Source organism: Neolamprologus multifasciatus, chromosome 12 (genome assembly GCF_963576455.1).
Source record: "Neolamprologus multifasciatus chromosome 12, fNeoMul1.2, whole genome shotgun sequence".
NCBI classification, from domain to species: domain Eukaryota; kingdom Metazoa; phylum Chordata; class Actinopteri; order Cichliformes; family Cichlidae; genus Neolamprologus; species Neolamprologus multifasciatus.
Genome location: NC_140450.1, coordinates 6,404,994 through 6,421,960, shown reverse-complemented (window position 1 = coordinate 6,421,960; position 16,967 = coordinate 6,404,994).

The following is a 16,967-nucleotide window of genomic DNA, read 5'->3' as shown; positions in this document are numbered from 1 at the left end:
CCAGTCCTAACTATATGCTTTAGCAAGAAGAAAGTTTTAAGCTTAATCTTAAAAGTAGAGACAGAGTCAGTCTCTGGAATCCAAACTGGAAGCTGGTTCCACAGAAGAGGGGCCTGAAAACTGAAGGCTCTGCCTCCCATTCTACTTTTAAATACGTTAGGAACCACAAGTAATCCTGCAGTCTCTTACTGTTGCCTAAACCTTGTGGATCAAGCACAGACACAACACAACGTGTTGTGCATACTTTGGCTTTAAAAATAGCCATATTTGACCCTGGAAATGACAAAAAGATACTGAATTATCGCTGAGACAAAATATTTCTAATATTCGTCATGCTACTCATGACAGAGGTCAAACGATAACAACATGATCAGCAGGAGCCTTCAAAATATCCCAACAGAGAAGTTCTCATTCCATTGTACTGACAGGACGCCAGCGTCCTCCCCACGCCTCCTGGTGTCCTGCCAGTTATAATCAATCAACCCAATCTCCCATGCATCGACCTGCTATGTATAGTAACAAAGTCGTTAGGATTGAATCCTGGCTCTCTCCCAAAATTTAAAGAAAAAGTACCAAAGCAACGTCATAGGGGGCAGAGATAAAGAATCCAGAGGGAGGAACTTGCTTTAGATTTGTGGAGTGACCTTGATAGATTCCAGACAGTAGGAGGGAGTTTGCAATCTGGGTGGCAGCACACGTGTGTGCGCGCAGTTAGTGATGGCTCTCATTAATTTCCAGTCGCAGAGACCCCCTGAGGACGGTGCGTGCATGTGTGTGTGTCTGTGCTGTTGTGCTGTGACAGAGAGGAAGGAGGAGGGGGTGTGTGGGTTAAGTAGGAAGGCAATAAAGCCATTTAAGAGTCATAAAGTGCTTGGTCAATCAAAACCACCCCCTGCCAGGCACCTCATGTCTGCCTCTGATTTTGTGTATGTGCATGTATGTGTAAATATGATACTGTGTGTGTGTGGATATGTATGTGTGTGTGGATGTAAGAAGACGAGTTACAAAATGCACTGATGGGTTTCTGTGTATCTGGGGAAATGAGCCTGTGCATCCATGTGTGCTTTTATTTTTTAATGTGTGTCTTTGTGTGTGCGTGCCAAAGGGGTGAACGAGCCAGTCTGGAGAGGCAGTGGGATGCTGGGCTCAAAGAGAGAAAGAAAGGCAGGCAAAAAGAAAGGATGCATCACCATTGGATTTGTGTGAAAATAGCAACACAGCAGATGCAGTGATTAGAGTGCAATTTGTCTGGATACATCACAATGTGTTTGCGTGTTTGTGCGTGCAAATACATGTGCATGCATTTGCACCTATTTCTATGCCTCAGCCAGATTTTCAGCCTAATTTGAAGCCTCTGCAGGACTTCATGTCCATTATGTTTTTCTTGTTCTGCTTGCAGAGACTCTTTTCTTTTTTTTTACTGCTTAAATTGCCAAATTGTTTTACAGACTGATTTGGATTCTTCCACGAGAAAGAGACAAATCTACAGTTTTATCCAGCTCAGACAATACCCTGTGAGCCAGAAACTTTTCTTCCCTGGTTTGTTGACTCATTAGCTCACTTTAATGGTGTCATTTGTAAATACGTCTGTTTTGCCAAGCACAAATGTGCAGAAACAAAACCCACAGAGGAACAGGAAACGTGCCAATTATTAAAAAAGAGATGGGGATATGATCAAATGGCTGAACAAGAACACTGCATCGTCACATTGTGCTCACCCAGCATTTGTGCAACATTTGTGTTGTTTCTAAATCTAACAGGATAAAGAGTGCATCACTCCAGAGCTCTATTGTGTTCGCGCATTCAATTTCTCTATCTGCAGCTTCACGCCGGATAGGCTGGGAACAATAACTCTGGCTGCTTGTTTTTCAACATTACTGAAATACAGCTACCTGAAAGTCGTGATACTCGATAGAGATAACAAAGAAGAACTGCCGAAAGAGACTAGAAAACTCTGTCAACAATACTAGCACATTAAACAGAGTAAAATATTGATTAATGCAGGTGCAAGTACCTACCAGGAAGCTCATTATTAATTGACAAGTTCCACATAAACTGCAGCTTGAACTGAGTTACTGCAGACTCTTCACTTGCCTGGCCATTATATTTTAAACACAGACTGTACAAGATTTGTGGACTTGCATACTGAAGCAACCATATAGAGGAGCTGGGTGAGTACTATGCTTTTAGCTGCAGTCTGGTTAGCAGATGGCATTGATTGTATAGGTGAAGATACATGCTAGTTAGCGCTAAGTAGCATAGAAATTAAATACGAGAATTCCACTTACCAAAGGTTGTAGTGTTAACAGTAAAAAAAAATCACATTATTTGCCAAATTTTTTCATTAAATTGCTTCAAAAGGCACCAACAGAACAAGCACAGAGAGAGATATCCATGTGTCTCAGATTAGCTGAGGTAAAGCTTAGCAGGCAGCTAGTGGTTAGTCACATCTGTGTAGGCATCTACCTGTCAGAGAATATAACCCCTACGATTATCACGCAAGCTTTCAGCCTTGAAATGTTTAGTTAAGTGAAGCATTTTAAAAACCTGACCGCCTGTACAAAAAGAGAAAATTAACTACAGATCCCAAAGTCACGTCCGTACCTTTTTGTTTACTCGCTGAAGTTGGGCGTTTTAATATGAGGGCCTGAATTACTTTTGAAGCCTCGAGCGGTCTGCATCAAGTGCATTTTTTGGCACTTCCACGCTGGCTTCATTTTTCAGCCCCAGAGGTTGCTGCTTGGAGGCGACAAGCTGAGCATCCTCGGTGCTCTGACACATCTTACTCATTTCTGTTTGTCTCACAGGTGAAAAACTGTCTGTTGAATTCAAACTAAAAGAAAAGCGGAGATTCTTTTATGAAATAAGGGACTTTGTGATTTGCGCTGCTAAACCGGGTATCCTTCTCTCCGTGTTGTCTTTAGGGTTTGACACTTTAGACACAAATCAGACTAATCGTCCATTTTGGACAACAAAGCCACCAACAGCCGGGATGGTTTATTACTGTCGCCGTAGGGCACCGTTTGGCTGCAACACCACACCAACTGTGGCATCATCTGTACCCACCACCACCCTGTCTCCATCCCCTGATTCCCCTCTGCACCTCCACAGTCTCTCATCTTCCCCTCCTCCCTCATCTCTGCGCTTTAACAAACTGGCGTCCCTGGGGTTTACTGCCCAGGTGACATCAGACTTAACAATCATTGCTGTGGTAAACTGCCAGCAGGAGCCCAAACACACCTGACGATGCTGGAAAATCTTTTTTTTCCTCCTATGGTATCCCTTTTTATCAGTCACTCACTTTCCTCTCCCATACCTCCATCCATTAAATCCTCTTCATTTACAAAAACACCATCTGTTTTTTTTTTCTGTACAGTTTGTAACCCAGACAAACCACAGTTCAGGACCCAGTTAATATTTGGGCTCATTGGACCATGATGATATTGACCAGACACAACTTGCTCGCCCCATCTGTCAGCTTGCCCTTGTTCCAGACGCCCTTATGTACACAAGTTTAACACTCACATGTACAGCAAATGACACTGAATTCACCCAGAAAACTATTTGATTTATTTGTTGCCCTGGAGCTTCTGACCTTGTGAAGGGGGGACACACCCATAATCCTCCCATCACCCTGCCATTTTACACATCCTGCACCCCGCGACTGTCCCACTTTCCTTCAGTGACAGTTGGGTTAAATCCACTCTGACAGGTCAGACTCCTCTTACTGTCAGACCAAGCTGCCTGTGAGAAAGCCCACATATGTTATGTCTGATAATGTGGGCGTATCAGTGTGTAAACAAGGATCCTGGCAGCAGGGTGGGGACAGGGGTGTGAATTAAGGAGGATGTGTGTGGTCAGCGAGCTCAACCACCATTTTAATCCAATTTACCTCAAATAGCCATAAGTGAAATATCTGCTGTGGCTCTGCTGTTTTTTATTTGTTAATTTTCTGTGTTTATGTTTGTTATGAATACCTTAATTTCATTTCAGCTTAAATTACATTATGAGGCAATCTGTTAGGCATTTTTGCTGAGACATAACAGTCAAAGGACTTTCTGCCATCCTTCCTATCTGAAGGTTGTTTTTTTTCCATTTTTAATATTTGCAACAAAAACATTCTTGTCGCAGATCCGTCAGGACTCTTTTCTCATAAAATTTCCATCACGTACCCCTTTAGAGTCACATTGAGTGTGCATGATACTGGCAGCATAATATGACAAAAGACAAGCAGTAAGTGCACTATAGAAGACCTGTGTGCAAGAGAGTGAAACAGGAAGGGTCACATGTCTCTTGTCATGTACAGCTGGGGTCAGAAGTTTGCATACATCGGCATGAATGTCATCGTAATTTGGGGCTTTTAATGATTTCTTTGGTGGAATGATTATACAGCATAAATCAGCATATACAGCAGAAATTTGAATACTTTAAAAGATAAACATAGTAATTGGATGCGTACGTTTTAATTTTGGATTTTCTGCACATGGTCTATTCACTTAAATCTTTTAAGTGATGTATTTTAACTTTACTAACATTTTTTTAGTCATCATCTCTTCCCCATCATAAAAACCGGGGGGGTTTTTTTGCATCACTCATTCGACTGACCACTATTGAGAACAATGGGAAAGTCCAAGGAACTCAGTGTAGATCTAAGAAGGAGAATTGTACATTTATACGAGTTAGGAAGATCTCTTGGAGTCATTTAAAAATAAGTCCGAATTCCAAGATCATCAGCTCAAACAACTGTACTGAATACAAGTTTTTCAATTATGTCACCACTTTTCCAAGATCTGGATGAAGATCCAAACTGTTACCAAGTTGAGAGTAAATTTATTGGGATGTTCCAGAACAGCAACTTAAAACTGCTGGAGCACCAGCATCAAGTTTTACATGTTTGAAGGAGTAAGTAAGTAAAATTTTATTTATATAGCACATTTCTAGATAAAAGATCACAAAGTGCTTTACAAGGTAAAAAACAAAAACAGTCAAAAGTTAACAAAATGCAATTTTAAAAAGATGTGTTTTTAGCTGTTTTTTAAAAGTAACCACTGAGTCTGCAGATCTTAAGTTCTGAGGAAGAGAATTCCACAGTCTGGCGGCCACAGTGGCAAAAGCTCTATCACCCTTGGTTTTCAGTCTTGTATACTGAATAACAAGTAGGCCCTGATCACAAGAGTAAAGGTGAATCTTTCAACAGTGTAATAGCTGCCGAGCATGGTGGTGGCAGCATCATGGTTTTGTGTTGTTTTGGAGTAATTGGTAGCGGTACATTACACAAGCAACTGGAATAATGAAGAACTACCTCCAAATCCCTCAATGTCACCTCAAATCAGCAGCTAGATGGTTGGAACTTAGACAGGATTGGGAGTTCCAACAGGAAAAAGATCCCAATCACGCATCAAAAATTGTTTTGGAGTGGATAAAGCAGGCTAGCTTTATTGTATTAGATTTCTGGAATGTCAAAACCAAAAGCCTCATCCGTACTAAACATTTGTGGACTTCACTTTAAACCCAGATCTGTGCCAGGAAACTAACCAATTTCAATGAACTCTCTACGAGAAGCTTATTGATGTCAACCAAAAGTGTTAGATTGAGGTGACACGTGCTCAGGGACATTTAACCAAATATTAAAGTATTAGTGAGGGCCTATGTATATGTTTGAGCCTGGATGTGTACTTTGACTTTTGAGATTAGGGAAAATCCAATATTCAACAATAAATTCAAACTTGTTAAAGATGTGTATCTTATAATTATTCCACCATTTTAAAAGAATTATTCAGGGAAATCATTAAAAACCCCAAATTACCATGACATTCATGCCCATGATGACTGTGTGTAGACGTCAGACCCCAACTGTACCTGGGTCAGGAAAACACCAGCTCTCCTTCTCTCTCTCATCTCTAAATCCAAATGGCTTGTACCAGGCTTTGTGCCAAGTGGCCCAAAACACACACACACAGACACACAAACACGAGTGTTGAATGTATGCCAGTGGCAATGCCCAGACGCTCCGGCCAAAAAACCTTTTAATTAGAGCAAATTTACACAGCCCCTCCAAGCTTTGTTTTTCAGTTTGCCTCTCTCTCTCTCTCTCTAAAACACACACCACACACATTATTACAGAAACATCTTGCTTTTTTATGCATGCACACACACAAAGATCCCTTTGATAAAACTGCATTTCCTAATCACATTCCCCCCAGTGCAGCGCCCGATAAAATAACAACAGTAGAATCCCAAATTCTTCCCCTCCAGACTCAATATTAAAACTCAATATTCATACGCCACGCATACACATCCACGCACACAGTAAACACACATCAGAGACGCACGCTTTAGTGTTTGATATGGCTGACCCAGATTTTGGCGCGTGCATGGCTAAGGATGTGAGGAGGAGGGATGGATAAAGGAGGAGGGGGTGGGGTTGGTAGAGGAGGGGGCTTACATGGGTGTAGTGCATGTGTGAATGAATAAGATGATAAGCGGGTGAAAGGTAAGTGACTGCCGGCTGCCGGGCCCCTTTTTTTAGTGTAATTTGAAAAGCAGCTGGGGGTTGATGAGTAAAAGATGGACAGACATCAGCAAAGGTCAGCATGACACACTTTATTGTGTGTTCTGGAAACATCTGGGCTGTGAACTCACACTGTATTAATAAATAAAATCTAATTTATGTTTGTTTGCTGTCCAGGCTACTATTAGACCACATTTGACACTTTTTGACACATTGTGTTCATAATTGTGTCGTTTCTGTTGTGTAATTGAAGTAAACTCCGTTTTATCTTTTAAATCCCGTTTAAAAACTCATTTATTCAACATAGCTTTTCCATCTAGTTAGTGTCCCTGTTTTATATTTGGTTCAATTTCTTATTTATGTACTTTATCTTTTAGCTATATCTGTTCTTAGTAACTTTGTTCTTATATTCCCTTTTATTGTTGTATAATTAGTGCCCTTAACCTGATGACATATGTGGTACTTTGTTAATAGTCTTTTATTTATTGTCTTAATTTTCCTGTTTTTATTGTAAAACACTTTGGTGTACCACTGGTCTTTTAAATGTGCTATACAAATAAAGTTGTATTGTATTGTAAACACTTATATTCGATGAAATCTATTTCCTACAGAAAGCACTGGTTCCCCTTATTATATCCATTTGTTAAGCACCAGTTTGGTGGCATGTAGTAAACTTAATTCTGTTTATTACTCCTTTTCAAGTTTTCCCCTATTTCCAACTACTTTGCATGATTCATAAATAACCATTGTTCATCTTAAACTGGATATTCATGCAGCTTCTCTCATCACCCACTGTCAGGCAGAACTTTTCTCTGATTGGCTGCCTTTTGCAAACAACACAAGGTGGGAGGGGCTTCTGCTCTCACAGCTAGTTCGGTGTATGGGCATGTTAAGGATTTTCACTCTCACTGACATCATTTAGAGCAGTGTAAATCCTGATCTTTTTGGCTCACAGGGATTACTTGTACATAAGCTGCTCATTATTTTGGGCCACGTTTAAATGAGCATCTACCACAGTAACAGTATATATTCAGGGGATAGAAAATGAGAAACATAATAGCTCTTAAGTGAGTGCAAACCAAGGCATGAGCTTCTTACTAAATCTCCTGGGCACTCTCATACTGTAAAGCACATGTAGCTCCTATTCTGCTTGTCAGGGTAGCACAGGTGCTATTCCTATCACCTAGGTGAGAGACAAAGTACACCCTAGACAGGTCGCCATTCACTCACATTGTGGGAAGAAGCCGGAACCCATGCAGGCATGGGGAGAAAATGCAGACACCACACAGAAAGGCTCCAACCAGGTGGTGGAGTCGAACTCAGGACTTACTTCCACACTCATTTGACTGTGGAGCTTTATTTTACTTTATTTTATTTAGTTAGTTTTAAGCTGATATGCACTGGTTGAGCAAAACAATTGTTCTGTACATTGCACGCATTAACTTCTTTAGTTAAGTTTAGGCAACTGTCTGCTTCTTGGAGTTTAGATTATAGTTTGAGCTAAAAAAACAAACAACAATAATACAACAGTAACCTTGTTCAAAAGTCATGCTAAAGGATATCTACTAGAGGTGGGAATCACCATACATCCCACGATACGATATTATCACAATACTTAACGCACGATACGATATTATTGCAATTTTTTAAAAATATTTTGCGATATTCAGATTCTGTACATAAAGGTAAACTTTATCAATATTCATTTTATCTAATATCAAAGTCTCACACTCAGTCTTTCTCTCATTTCAGTTTTATTGTTGACAAACTGAACGGTTTGTATTACAGTCTAGTCCAACTTAACTGAATGCAACCATCTGGTACAATTATAGCTATTCTGAACTATGCAATTTATGAAAACTATGCAGCCCATTCAGCAACTGAAGAATTTGAAAGTAAATTAAAACAAAATATAATTTTACATTAAATAAAAAAGTTTTAAACTTAATTAAAATAAAACATGTCTTAAATTAAAATAAGTAAACTGTCATGTTTATTGCTGCCATAAAAAAAGTTAAACACATTTGGACAGTGAAGGAATGTCAGGATTCTTGCTCAGAAAAAGGATCAACATGCTCTGAAGTCAGAGCACAAAAACCTTTTTTGTAACAAAATATCAATTTCTGCTGTCCCTGTATCGATACATTATTAGCAAACAAAATATCACGATACTACACAGTATAGATTTTTTCCGCCACCCCTAATATCTACTGCATGCAAATGTAAAGCAAAATAGTTGTGATCATATGTGATGAATTAGGAGATTATATCATCTCGGGATATTTTAAATAACTCTCATATGAAGTTTTACAGCAGAAACAGACCCACGAGGAAGAGATAACAAGGGAGAAAAAGGATCCTGTCAAGAATCTCTCAGACACTTCTTTTTCACCCTCTGCTTCATCTTCCCATGTTCTCAGAAATAGATCAAATCTTCCGAGTTCAGCATTTTTTCCTCTGGCTGAGTACCTGGTGCAGGGTGCCTCAAACTATTCACGCAGAAAAACAGAATGCCTGGAAGAGGTGAAACTCCTGAACTTCAATAGATACGGAAGAGGACTTTTCACTTTTTTGTTCACATCTGATGTCTCTTTCATCTTATGCATAAACTTTGAAAGATCTGGCAGCAGATCAGCTTCTGTGGAGTTAAAAGGATTTTTGGGAAAAGCAAAAAGATGGACCTGAAGCATTCAGTCTTACTGTTTATTGTCTGAGGCTTCGAGGAAAACTGGCGGTCGGCGTGATCTGGAAGTATGACCGATTGCAGTCTCAGCTCCATCTATTTTGATTACAGACCCCCCTCTGAGTGTTGGCCATCTCCTCTCCAGGCGGGTAATGGGAAAGGGATGGGGAATAGGAACAGCCTTGTTGCATTTCCTTTGTTGTTCTGAAAGGCAATCAGCTCGACGTATGTTCGCTGTAATCAGCAAGCGTGATTGGCTGAGCAGGAGCTGGATTAAAGAAGGTATATAAAGAGATAGAAAACTAAGAAAATGTGTGGGAAGTTTGGGGTAAATGAAGGTGAAACCCAAGGTGAAAAAAGGAAAGGGTGGCGAGTAGAGTGTGAAAAAGAGATGGATGGGGAGGGGGGCAAATGAAAGAAGAAAGAAAAGGAAGGAGGACAGAGAGAGTTTTATCAGACTTTCACAGCCTTGGTGATATGACAGGCTTGGCAATCCAAAGCGTTTCACCATGCCACCCCCTACCAGAGACAATCTTCCTGCTGCCTCACACACACAACAACTGCACCTCAGTCTCATCCTTCCCCCCTACCACCCATCTCCTCCCTCCCTGCCACCCTCTGACTCTCTGTACAGGATAATCCCTCCCCCACCCCCAAATACCATCGCTCTGTAAAAAGATATTTCCAGGGGCCTGGATCACTAGCAGTCACATGCTGGGCGTCTGCACAAAAGGCTAAGGCTCTGCACACATGCAGATGACACAAGACACACACAAACACACTCACACCAGAACTTATAAGACACTGGTACTCTCCCCAAATGCAGATGGAAGCATCTGCCTTTCACAGATAATTACACTCCACCCTTCCCCCCTTTTCTCTCCTTTCCCCTCCATCTCTATCGTCTGCAGCTTGGCTAGATACCGTGTGTTTGTCAGTATGGAGAATTTATGCGTCATTGGCAATCTTGGCATTTTTGTTGTTGTTGTTTGTTCTCCCTTTGCATGCTGGCTAATGTGAATCACAAGAAGCGATGAGCGGGGAAAGACAAGGGCTTGCAATGATTCATGTGAGGCTCATTGAGCAGAGCTGAGAGGCTGCTCATATGGTGCCAATAAAAAAAGAAAACAGTCCAGCCAGTTGCTAAACAGAAATCTCTCAGTTTTTTAATCCTAAACTAATTTGCTTATTTTTATCATTAACGGGAGACTTGTGCATGCATTTTAATAAGCACTGAATGAAGAGAATGTTGATGTTAGTTTTTAGTCAATTTTCAGCAAAGTGCAAACTGAAAAAAGTAATTTCAGTCAGAACCACTGCAGTCAAAAAATAAACAGAAAATTGTGAGTTCTATCTGCATTAATTTTTACATTTGGTGTAGGTCCATTGTGGGAAATCCCCACCAGAGATGAAAAGCAATAAAGCAAGAATCAGTAATATTACATAATGCTGAAAGTAGGGCTGCACAATTTTGCATAAAATGAGAATCACGATTTTTTTGCTTAGAATTGAGATCACGATTCTCTCTTTTTTTTGAATTGTTGTCATTTGGAAATGAGATCGCACATAAGTATGATTTGAGATCGCGATTTTCTAACGATTAATCGTGCAGCCCTAGCTGAAAGTCAGAACTGCATAATGATGGAGCTAGAGGGGAGGTGGGTTTCAAAGTGGCTTGCAGATTTGCTGCAACTGTAATAATAATGGACTGGATTCATAAAGCGCTTTTCAAGGCACCCAAAGCGCTTTACAATGCCACTATTCATTCACTCTCACATTCACACACTGGTGGAGGCAAGCTACGGTTGTAGCCACAGCTGCCCTGGGGCAGACTGACAGAAGCGAGGCTGCCATATCGTGCCATCGGCCAACACCAGTAGGCAGTAGGGTAAAGTGTCTTGCCCAAGGACACAACGACACAACGACCAGGACAGAGAGCCCGGGGATCGAACCGGCGACCTTACAGATACGCTTCCCAACCCCCTGAGCCACGGTCGCCCTGTAGACTGGCTGAAAGAACCTACTATGAGTGTAGAAGGTATCAGCCGATGTGGGCTGTCACTGAAATCAGCTGATTGGCTGGGACTGTGGCTGAGCTTGACTTTGCGGCCACGTTGAGCTATTGTGTGTTTGATGTTTATCTCCATGAAGGTTTGGCTGGAAGCAAAAACTTCTCTCAGTAAAACTCAGCAGACATACCATTTATCCCAAAGATTTCTGTCTTTTTAAGGAACTCCGATTGCAAGTTTGCAATTCTGTCTGCAAGTAAAAGACTCAAACAAATAATTTAGAACCAAGAAATACACGAGCAATATGAAAAATGGATTGCTGATTTGCCCTTTTTGTACTTTTACAGTGTTTTCTTTGGTTTACTTTTCAAAGTGTGCTCCATCACGACATTGAGCCAAACAGCAATAACCTTATTTAAACCTTGAAATAACTTTTAATCGGTGCCGGGTTTTTACATCCATGGAACTATTTCCCATTTCCAACTGCAATCCTGTGTCGTTTCTTGTTCAGCAAGATTAAAAGTTCATTGACTCAAATATATTTCTGGGCGGAAAGGTGCGTTTGTGTTTTATTTATGAGCCGCTAAGAGGCTGCTGCAGGGCATCCCCATTAGCATGGTGCTGCATGTGCTGCTGATCCACATAAACACGCAAGGATTCAAACAACTCAGGAAGACGGAGTCAGGAACAGGCTGAGGAAACAAAGAGCAGAGGTGAGGGTGAAAGATGATGAGTGTAGGTGAGAAGGAGGGTAATAAGGAGGTGGAAGTGGGAGAGGAAGGTCACGAGGTGAAGTGGAAGCGAAGCGACTTGACAGCAGGGGAATATTCCGGCTTACAGAGAAGTCACAAGGGACTCGTGCAACCACTTAACCCAAGGCATGCGTGTCTCTGTGCAGCGCGCACACACATAAACCTCACTAAGGATTACTTTCTTTGTCTCGGTTGCTCACATACTCACATAAATTGCACGTGCCCTACACTGTGATTGATTGGCGTCAGCACGCAGTTTGCCACTTTACATCAAAATCATGACTGTAGGGAATCTGAATCAGGAAATCTTGCTACTTGCTTAAAGCAGCTAATGTATAGGAGCCAGGGATTTTAGCTGCTATTGGCTGAATTATTAAGGGGCTGTAATCACTGAACAGTGTGAGGCTGGAGGTAATAGTCGATTCGAATGTTCTAGTTTTGTACAAAGCGATAAGACACCACAGGAATAATAATAATCACTGCAGATGCAACTTTTTAATCCCTGTGTAATTCTTGAAAATCTTGTTCATCTATCTGAGCTTGCAAAAACGGAGAATATATTTGTCAGTCAAAAGCTGGAACCGGTCAGAATTTGCGATAAAACAACAAAACAACATTCATTCAGCTCAGAGCTGCATATAATAATGAGTGATAACAGAGAGATCACTGTGGCATTATCTAGAAATAGTTTGGAATCAAATGAGTAGCTTAGGGCTAATAAATGTGGTTGAATGAGTCGAATTTGGACTTTTTTGACAAAGTGGGCAGATTGATTCAGCTTTCTTTCTATGTCAGTGCTGACATAACCGTCATGAAAATGTACATTGAATATGCATTTTTTTTTTGCACAGGTCTAAGATGTTTCTTTTTTATTTCAATTTACATGACTGTACTTAATTTTATCCAATCCCAGTGATTCTTTACAAATAAGTCCTCTAAAACTGCAGATATGTTCATTTGAACATTTTCTAAAATTAACCTGTTTACTCTCACTTCTGAAACATAATAATGAGCGATGACGTCACCCACAACACCTACTTCAGCCGACAACATCCACACGTTGCTGATGTACATTGGGAGTCCCATCCACAGCCAGCAAGGGACGTGTGACGCCAGCGTCACTAAGCCAGAGCATAGCACAGAAGGTCGGGGTGCAGTTACGCTCCCTGAAGGTGCAATTAGTGAGTCGCTACAGGAACAATGCTAGACAGGGTTCCTCCTCTGAACCAGAACATTGTTACACTAATTAATAACTCAGTCGCGTCACTGCAACTTCAGCTCAACAACGACAACAACAACAAGAGCAGGAACAGGAAGAAGCTGTGTTTTAATTAAAACAACTGATCGCTAAAAGTTTCCTACACAAACACAACATGACCTTTAATTTAGCTTCCCACAAACGCCGAAAAATAAAAACGAGTGTCTCTGGTTAAACCGCCATAATGCAATCCACCCGTCATGTGACTGTGGTCATGTCATGTAATGCCTGAGTCTACATATATTAACACAGTTTTGCCAAAGCAAGAAACAAAGTTCTTTATAAGTGATAAAGCTGTTTTTCTTAACTGAATTTTCTTTAAAGAAAAAAAACGTTGCTAGTTTTTGTTGTTGGCCTTCTTTTACATTAGTTGAAGGATTAATATTTCAGTGTAAAAGCACTCTGCAGCAAGAGCTGCATTCAAAATATCACATAAATAAAAGCTGAATCGACAAAATGTGGTCAAAGCGTCAAGCATGAAAGTGCTGAATGCGGGAAAAAATCTTATGGAAGTGTTAAAAAATTACACAGCCGCCTTGTGCCAAGAGTGAGGCATCAAAAGTTAAATATTACGTGTAAAAGTCAAATAATTTTCAGCAAAAATCAAGTAAATTATAAATATTATTTATAATCTTATGATATAACTTATTATGTATAAGTAAGCAATCATTTTATGTAAATGGACCAATTATTTCAGCTCTTATTGTATGTCGTCTTCCTGTTTGTAAAACAACTGTCAAAGTCTCACATGCACAGAATTTGGTACCATACAAATAAAAATCTTTTAAAACTTGTATACTATATGATGATATAATAATGTAATTGGGCACTGGAAATCAAATGTGCGGGTGCTTTTAACTACAGTGTGAGAGCTTTGACGTGGCTTCAATAAAATTCTTACCTTCTCCTGACTGGAATATTTCACTCTACAGTTGGAGTTGACATGTCAAAGCATACTGGTGCAAATTTACCAGCACTTTGAACCACCCAGTGGAGTATAATCAGGGTGATTGGATCAGTATCACTGCTCAAATTATAATGATAAATTGTTTGGAGATACAATGATATATAGTCTCCTTTTCCAGAAGTTTGTGATCATTTTGCCAAACAAAGAAGCTTAGTATGTGGGAACGCTGTTTTTACCCTTTGTTCGCTGTTTTTATATTTTTCTGTCTTCATGTTCACTTGCTGTTTTGTTAGGTTAAAGCATCTAAACTACTTTATTTGGTTTATTCACAAAACAAGACTCTTTCACAGTGTTCACCATATGTCGTTGTGGAACAAAGCGCTGATGGGAGTCTTTCCTCGTGTGCAACAAACTTCTTTGGAATTATCAAATGGACTGATTGTAGCATCAACAGTAGTGAATTTACTTGCATTTATTACACCGCAAGAGGCCGTTGGCTTGAGTTGTTAAACATCTGATGCTTTTGTGTTGAGATCGTGCTGGTTTGACGAGCAGAAAGCAACACGTTTACTGGGAAAAAGCTCCTGAAATCAAATTTCTGAAGTCAAAACAGATAAAAGTTTGTGCACAGAAATGCTAATCACAGCATTTGAGTTCTCTGGATTCTTATTTGCATACATGTCCACACAACATCCAGCAACAAGTAAAAACAACACCCAGAAAGCAGGTTATTACATGGCTCATGTCAAAACATTTATAAAAAATAAAATAGAAACCAGTTAAACATGAAGTTCTCACATAAGTCTCCTTAAATGCCATATAATCTGCACTCATTTGTCACATCAAACTGGGAGGTGTGGAATGACCTTTTCAGCTTAATGACTGCAATAAAGTTGAAGATTAAATCTGGAATTGAACATTGATGTCGAACCTCTACAGCTACATGTATAATACTAATTTTCAGATCTTGCAGTTTGTTCTCTGTGTAGGTTTTCAATCACGCTAGGGAGCTTGAAAAAGGAAATGAACAAAAAGTTATTTAAAAGCTGATGTTGGTTATCCCTCGGATACTGTCCTGAGGGTCACTGACTAACTGATCAATAGCCAAGGTGTGAAAAAATAGCGTGGGTCATTTTCTTCACCAGGGTTCAGAGTGAAACCCCTGTGAGACCTTGCCTCACACTATCATGTGACCTATTGAGTTCACCTGGACAAAGGTGTTAGTGTTGAAGCTCCTGGGAAGGGATCTGAAGACTTCACTGCAAGTGGCTGATAGCTGCTGTTGTAAGCTTCCACTTTAGTTCAATGACGGTCTTTCACAGCGGGCATACACTGAATCCAGAGCGGGGTAAGGTTTCGCAGTGGCTTCACCTTTAACCCGCAGTGATGGTAATGGCCTGCACCTTTTTATTCACGTGACCACGTGATGACTCATATTATCAGTAGTGGGTCAATGACCTTCAGGTTCGTGCCCAAGGGAACAACCCTCACTCGGGTATAAATAGCTGGGACTTTCCACCGCTTGGTTTTAAACTGAAGATATTCTTGGATGAAAGCTGAAATCTTCAAAGACTTAAAGAAGTAGAGTTTTTTTAAGCTCTACAGACCTTGCATTATTGTTTGTACATTTAATTTTTTTTCACTTCCTCACTTTATTCTTACCCCAGTAATATGAGAGATATTTCAATCATTTTATTTTCAAACTAAAGCCCATAAGCATGCTTCGAACAAAGCGATCATTATTCCCCCATCTGAGTATGTTTTATTCATGTATTTGTTTGGCACCCTTCATAGGTTATTGATCACTGTGGTCAGGACTCAGAAGTTCTGTAAAAATCCTGCTGTGAATCTGAAACAGTAACTATTAAACTCACATCTTCAAAACAAATTCACCACAAAGAACTGAAGTTAAACTGCTCTTTAGTTTCTCCTTTTTCTTTTCTTTAAGAAGAGTTTTCCTGTATGCTGTGCCTGGATACATATTATTTATTTATGTAAAGACAAAAAAGGTGGGGGGGGGGGGGATATTTTTTTGGATGGAAGATCTCTGGACTCCTTTAGATGCAGTAGTGGAAAAAATGTTTTCTTACACTTAGAGGGCACCTAAAATGTTCATTGCAAGTTTAGCAACTCCATATTTTTATTCTTGGACTCTAGTAGCACAAAATCTGATTTTTATCTGATAATAGGCTTTGTTTTATATGACTATATGAGGTATATCTGCTCTCTCTGTCAGCATAAAGAGTCAAGAGTTGAAAAAACTGAACCTGAGTGTTTAAGGTCGTCTGAGGTCTGATCTCTCCCTCGATGGGGACTCCTCGTACAGTCTCTGAACTCATCATTTGAAACCTTGTCTGTTTTTAACAATTTTATGCTACTTTAAAACCAGATTAAAAACAGATTAAACTCAAACAACCCAATGAGTCAAAATTCCACATTCGGGATTTCAGGATCACTGCGGCTCGTCTCCTCCACTGTAAAAATGGTTCCACTGAACTCAGATGGGTGTAAGTGCTCCTTAGGGAGACTGTAAACCCCATAACAGCATAAATTTTCAATGCATTTCCTCCATCTGCTTTAGATATAGATTAATATTTTAATATTTTCTGTCTACATTCATATTGCAGCCCTATATCTGAGGCTCCAAACCTGCACTACTTTTGGAATTGACGCATTAGTGTGCAGAGCTGTCTCGGACATACTGTATGGGATCACGAAACAGTCGAGCAAGCACCATGTAGCAATGAGCTTTAGCTATGTGGGATGAAAAGAAACTGCACTGTGACTGAGGTCATAATCTGAGTGTTGCCGACTCGACATCCTTTCTTAAAGATTTTTATTCTTTTG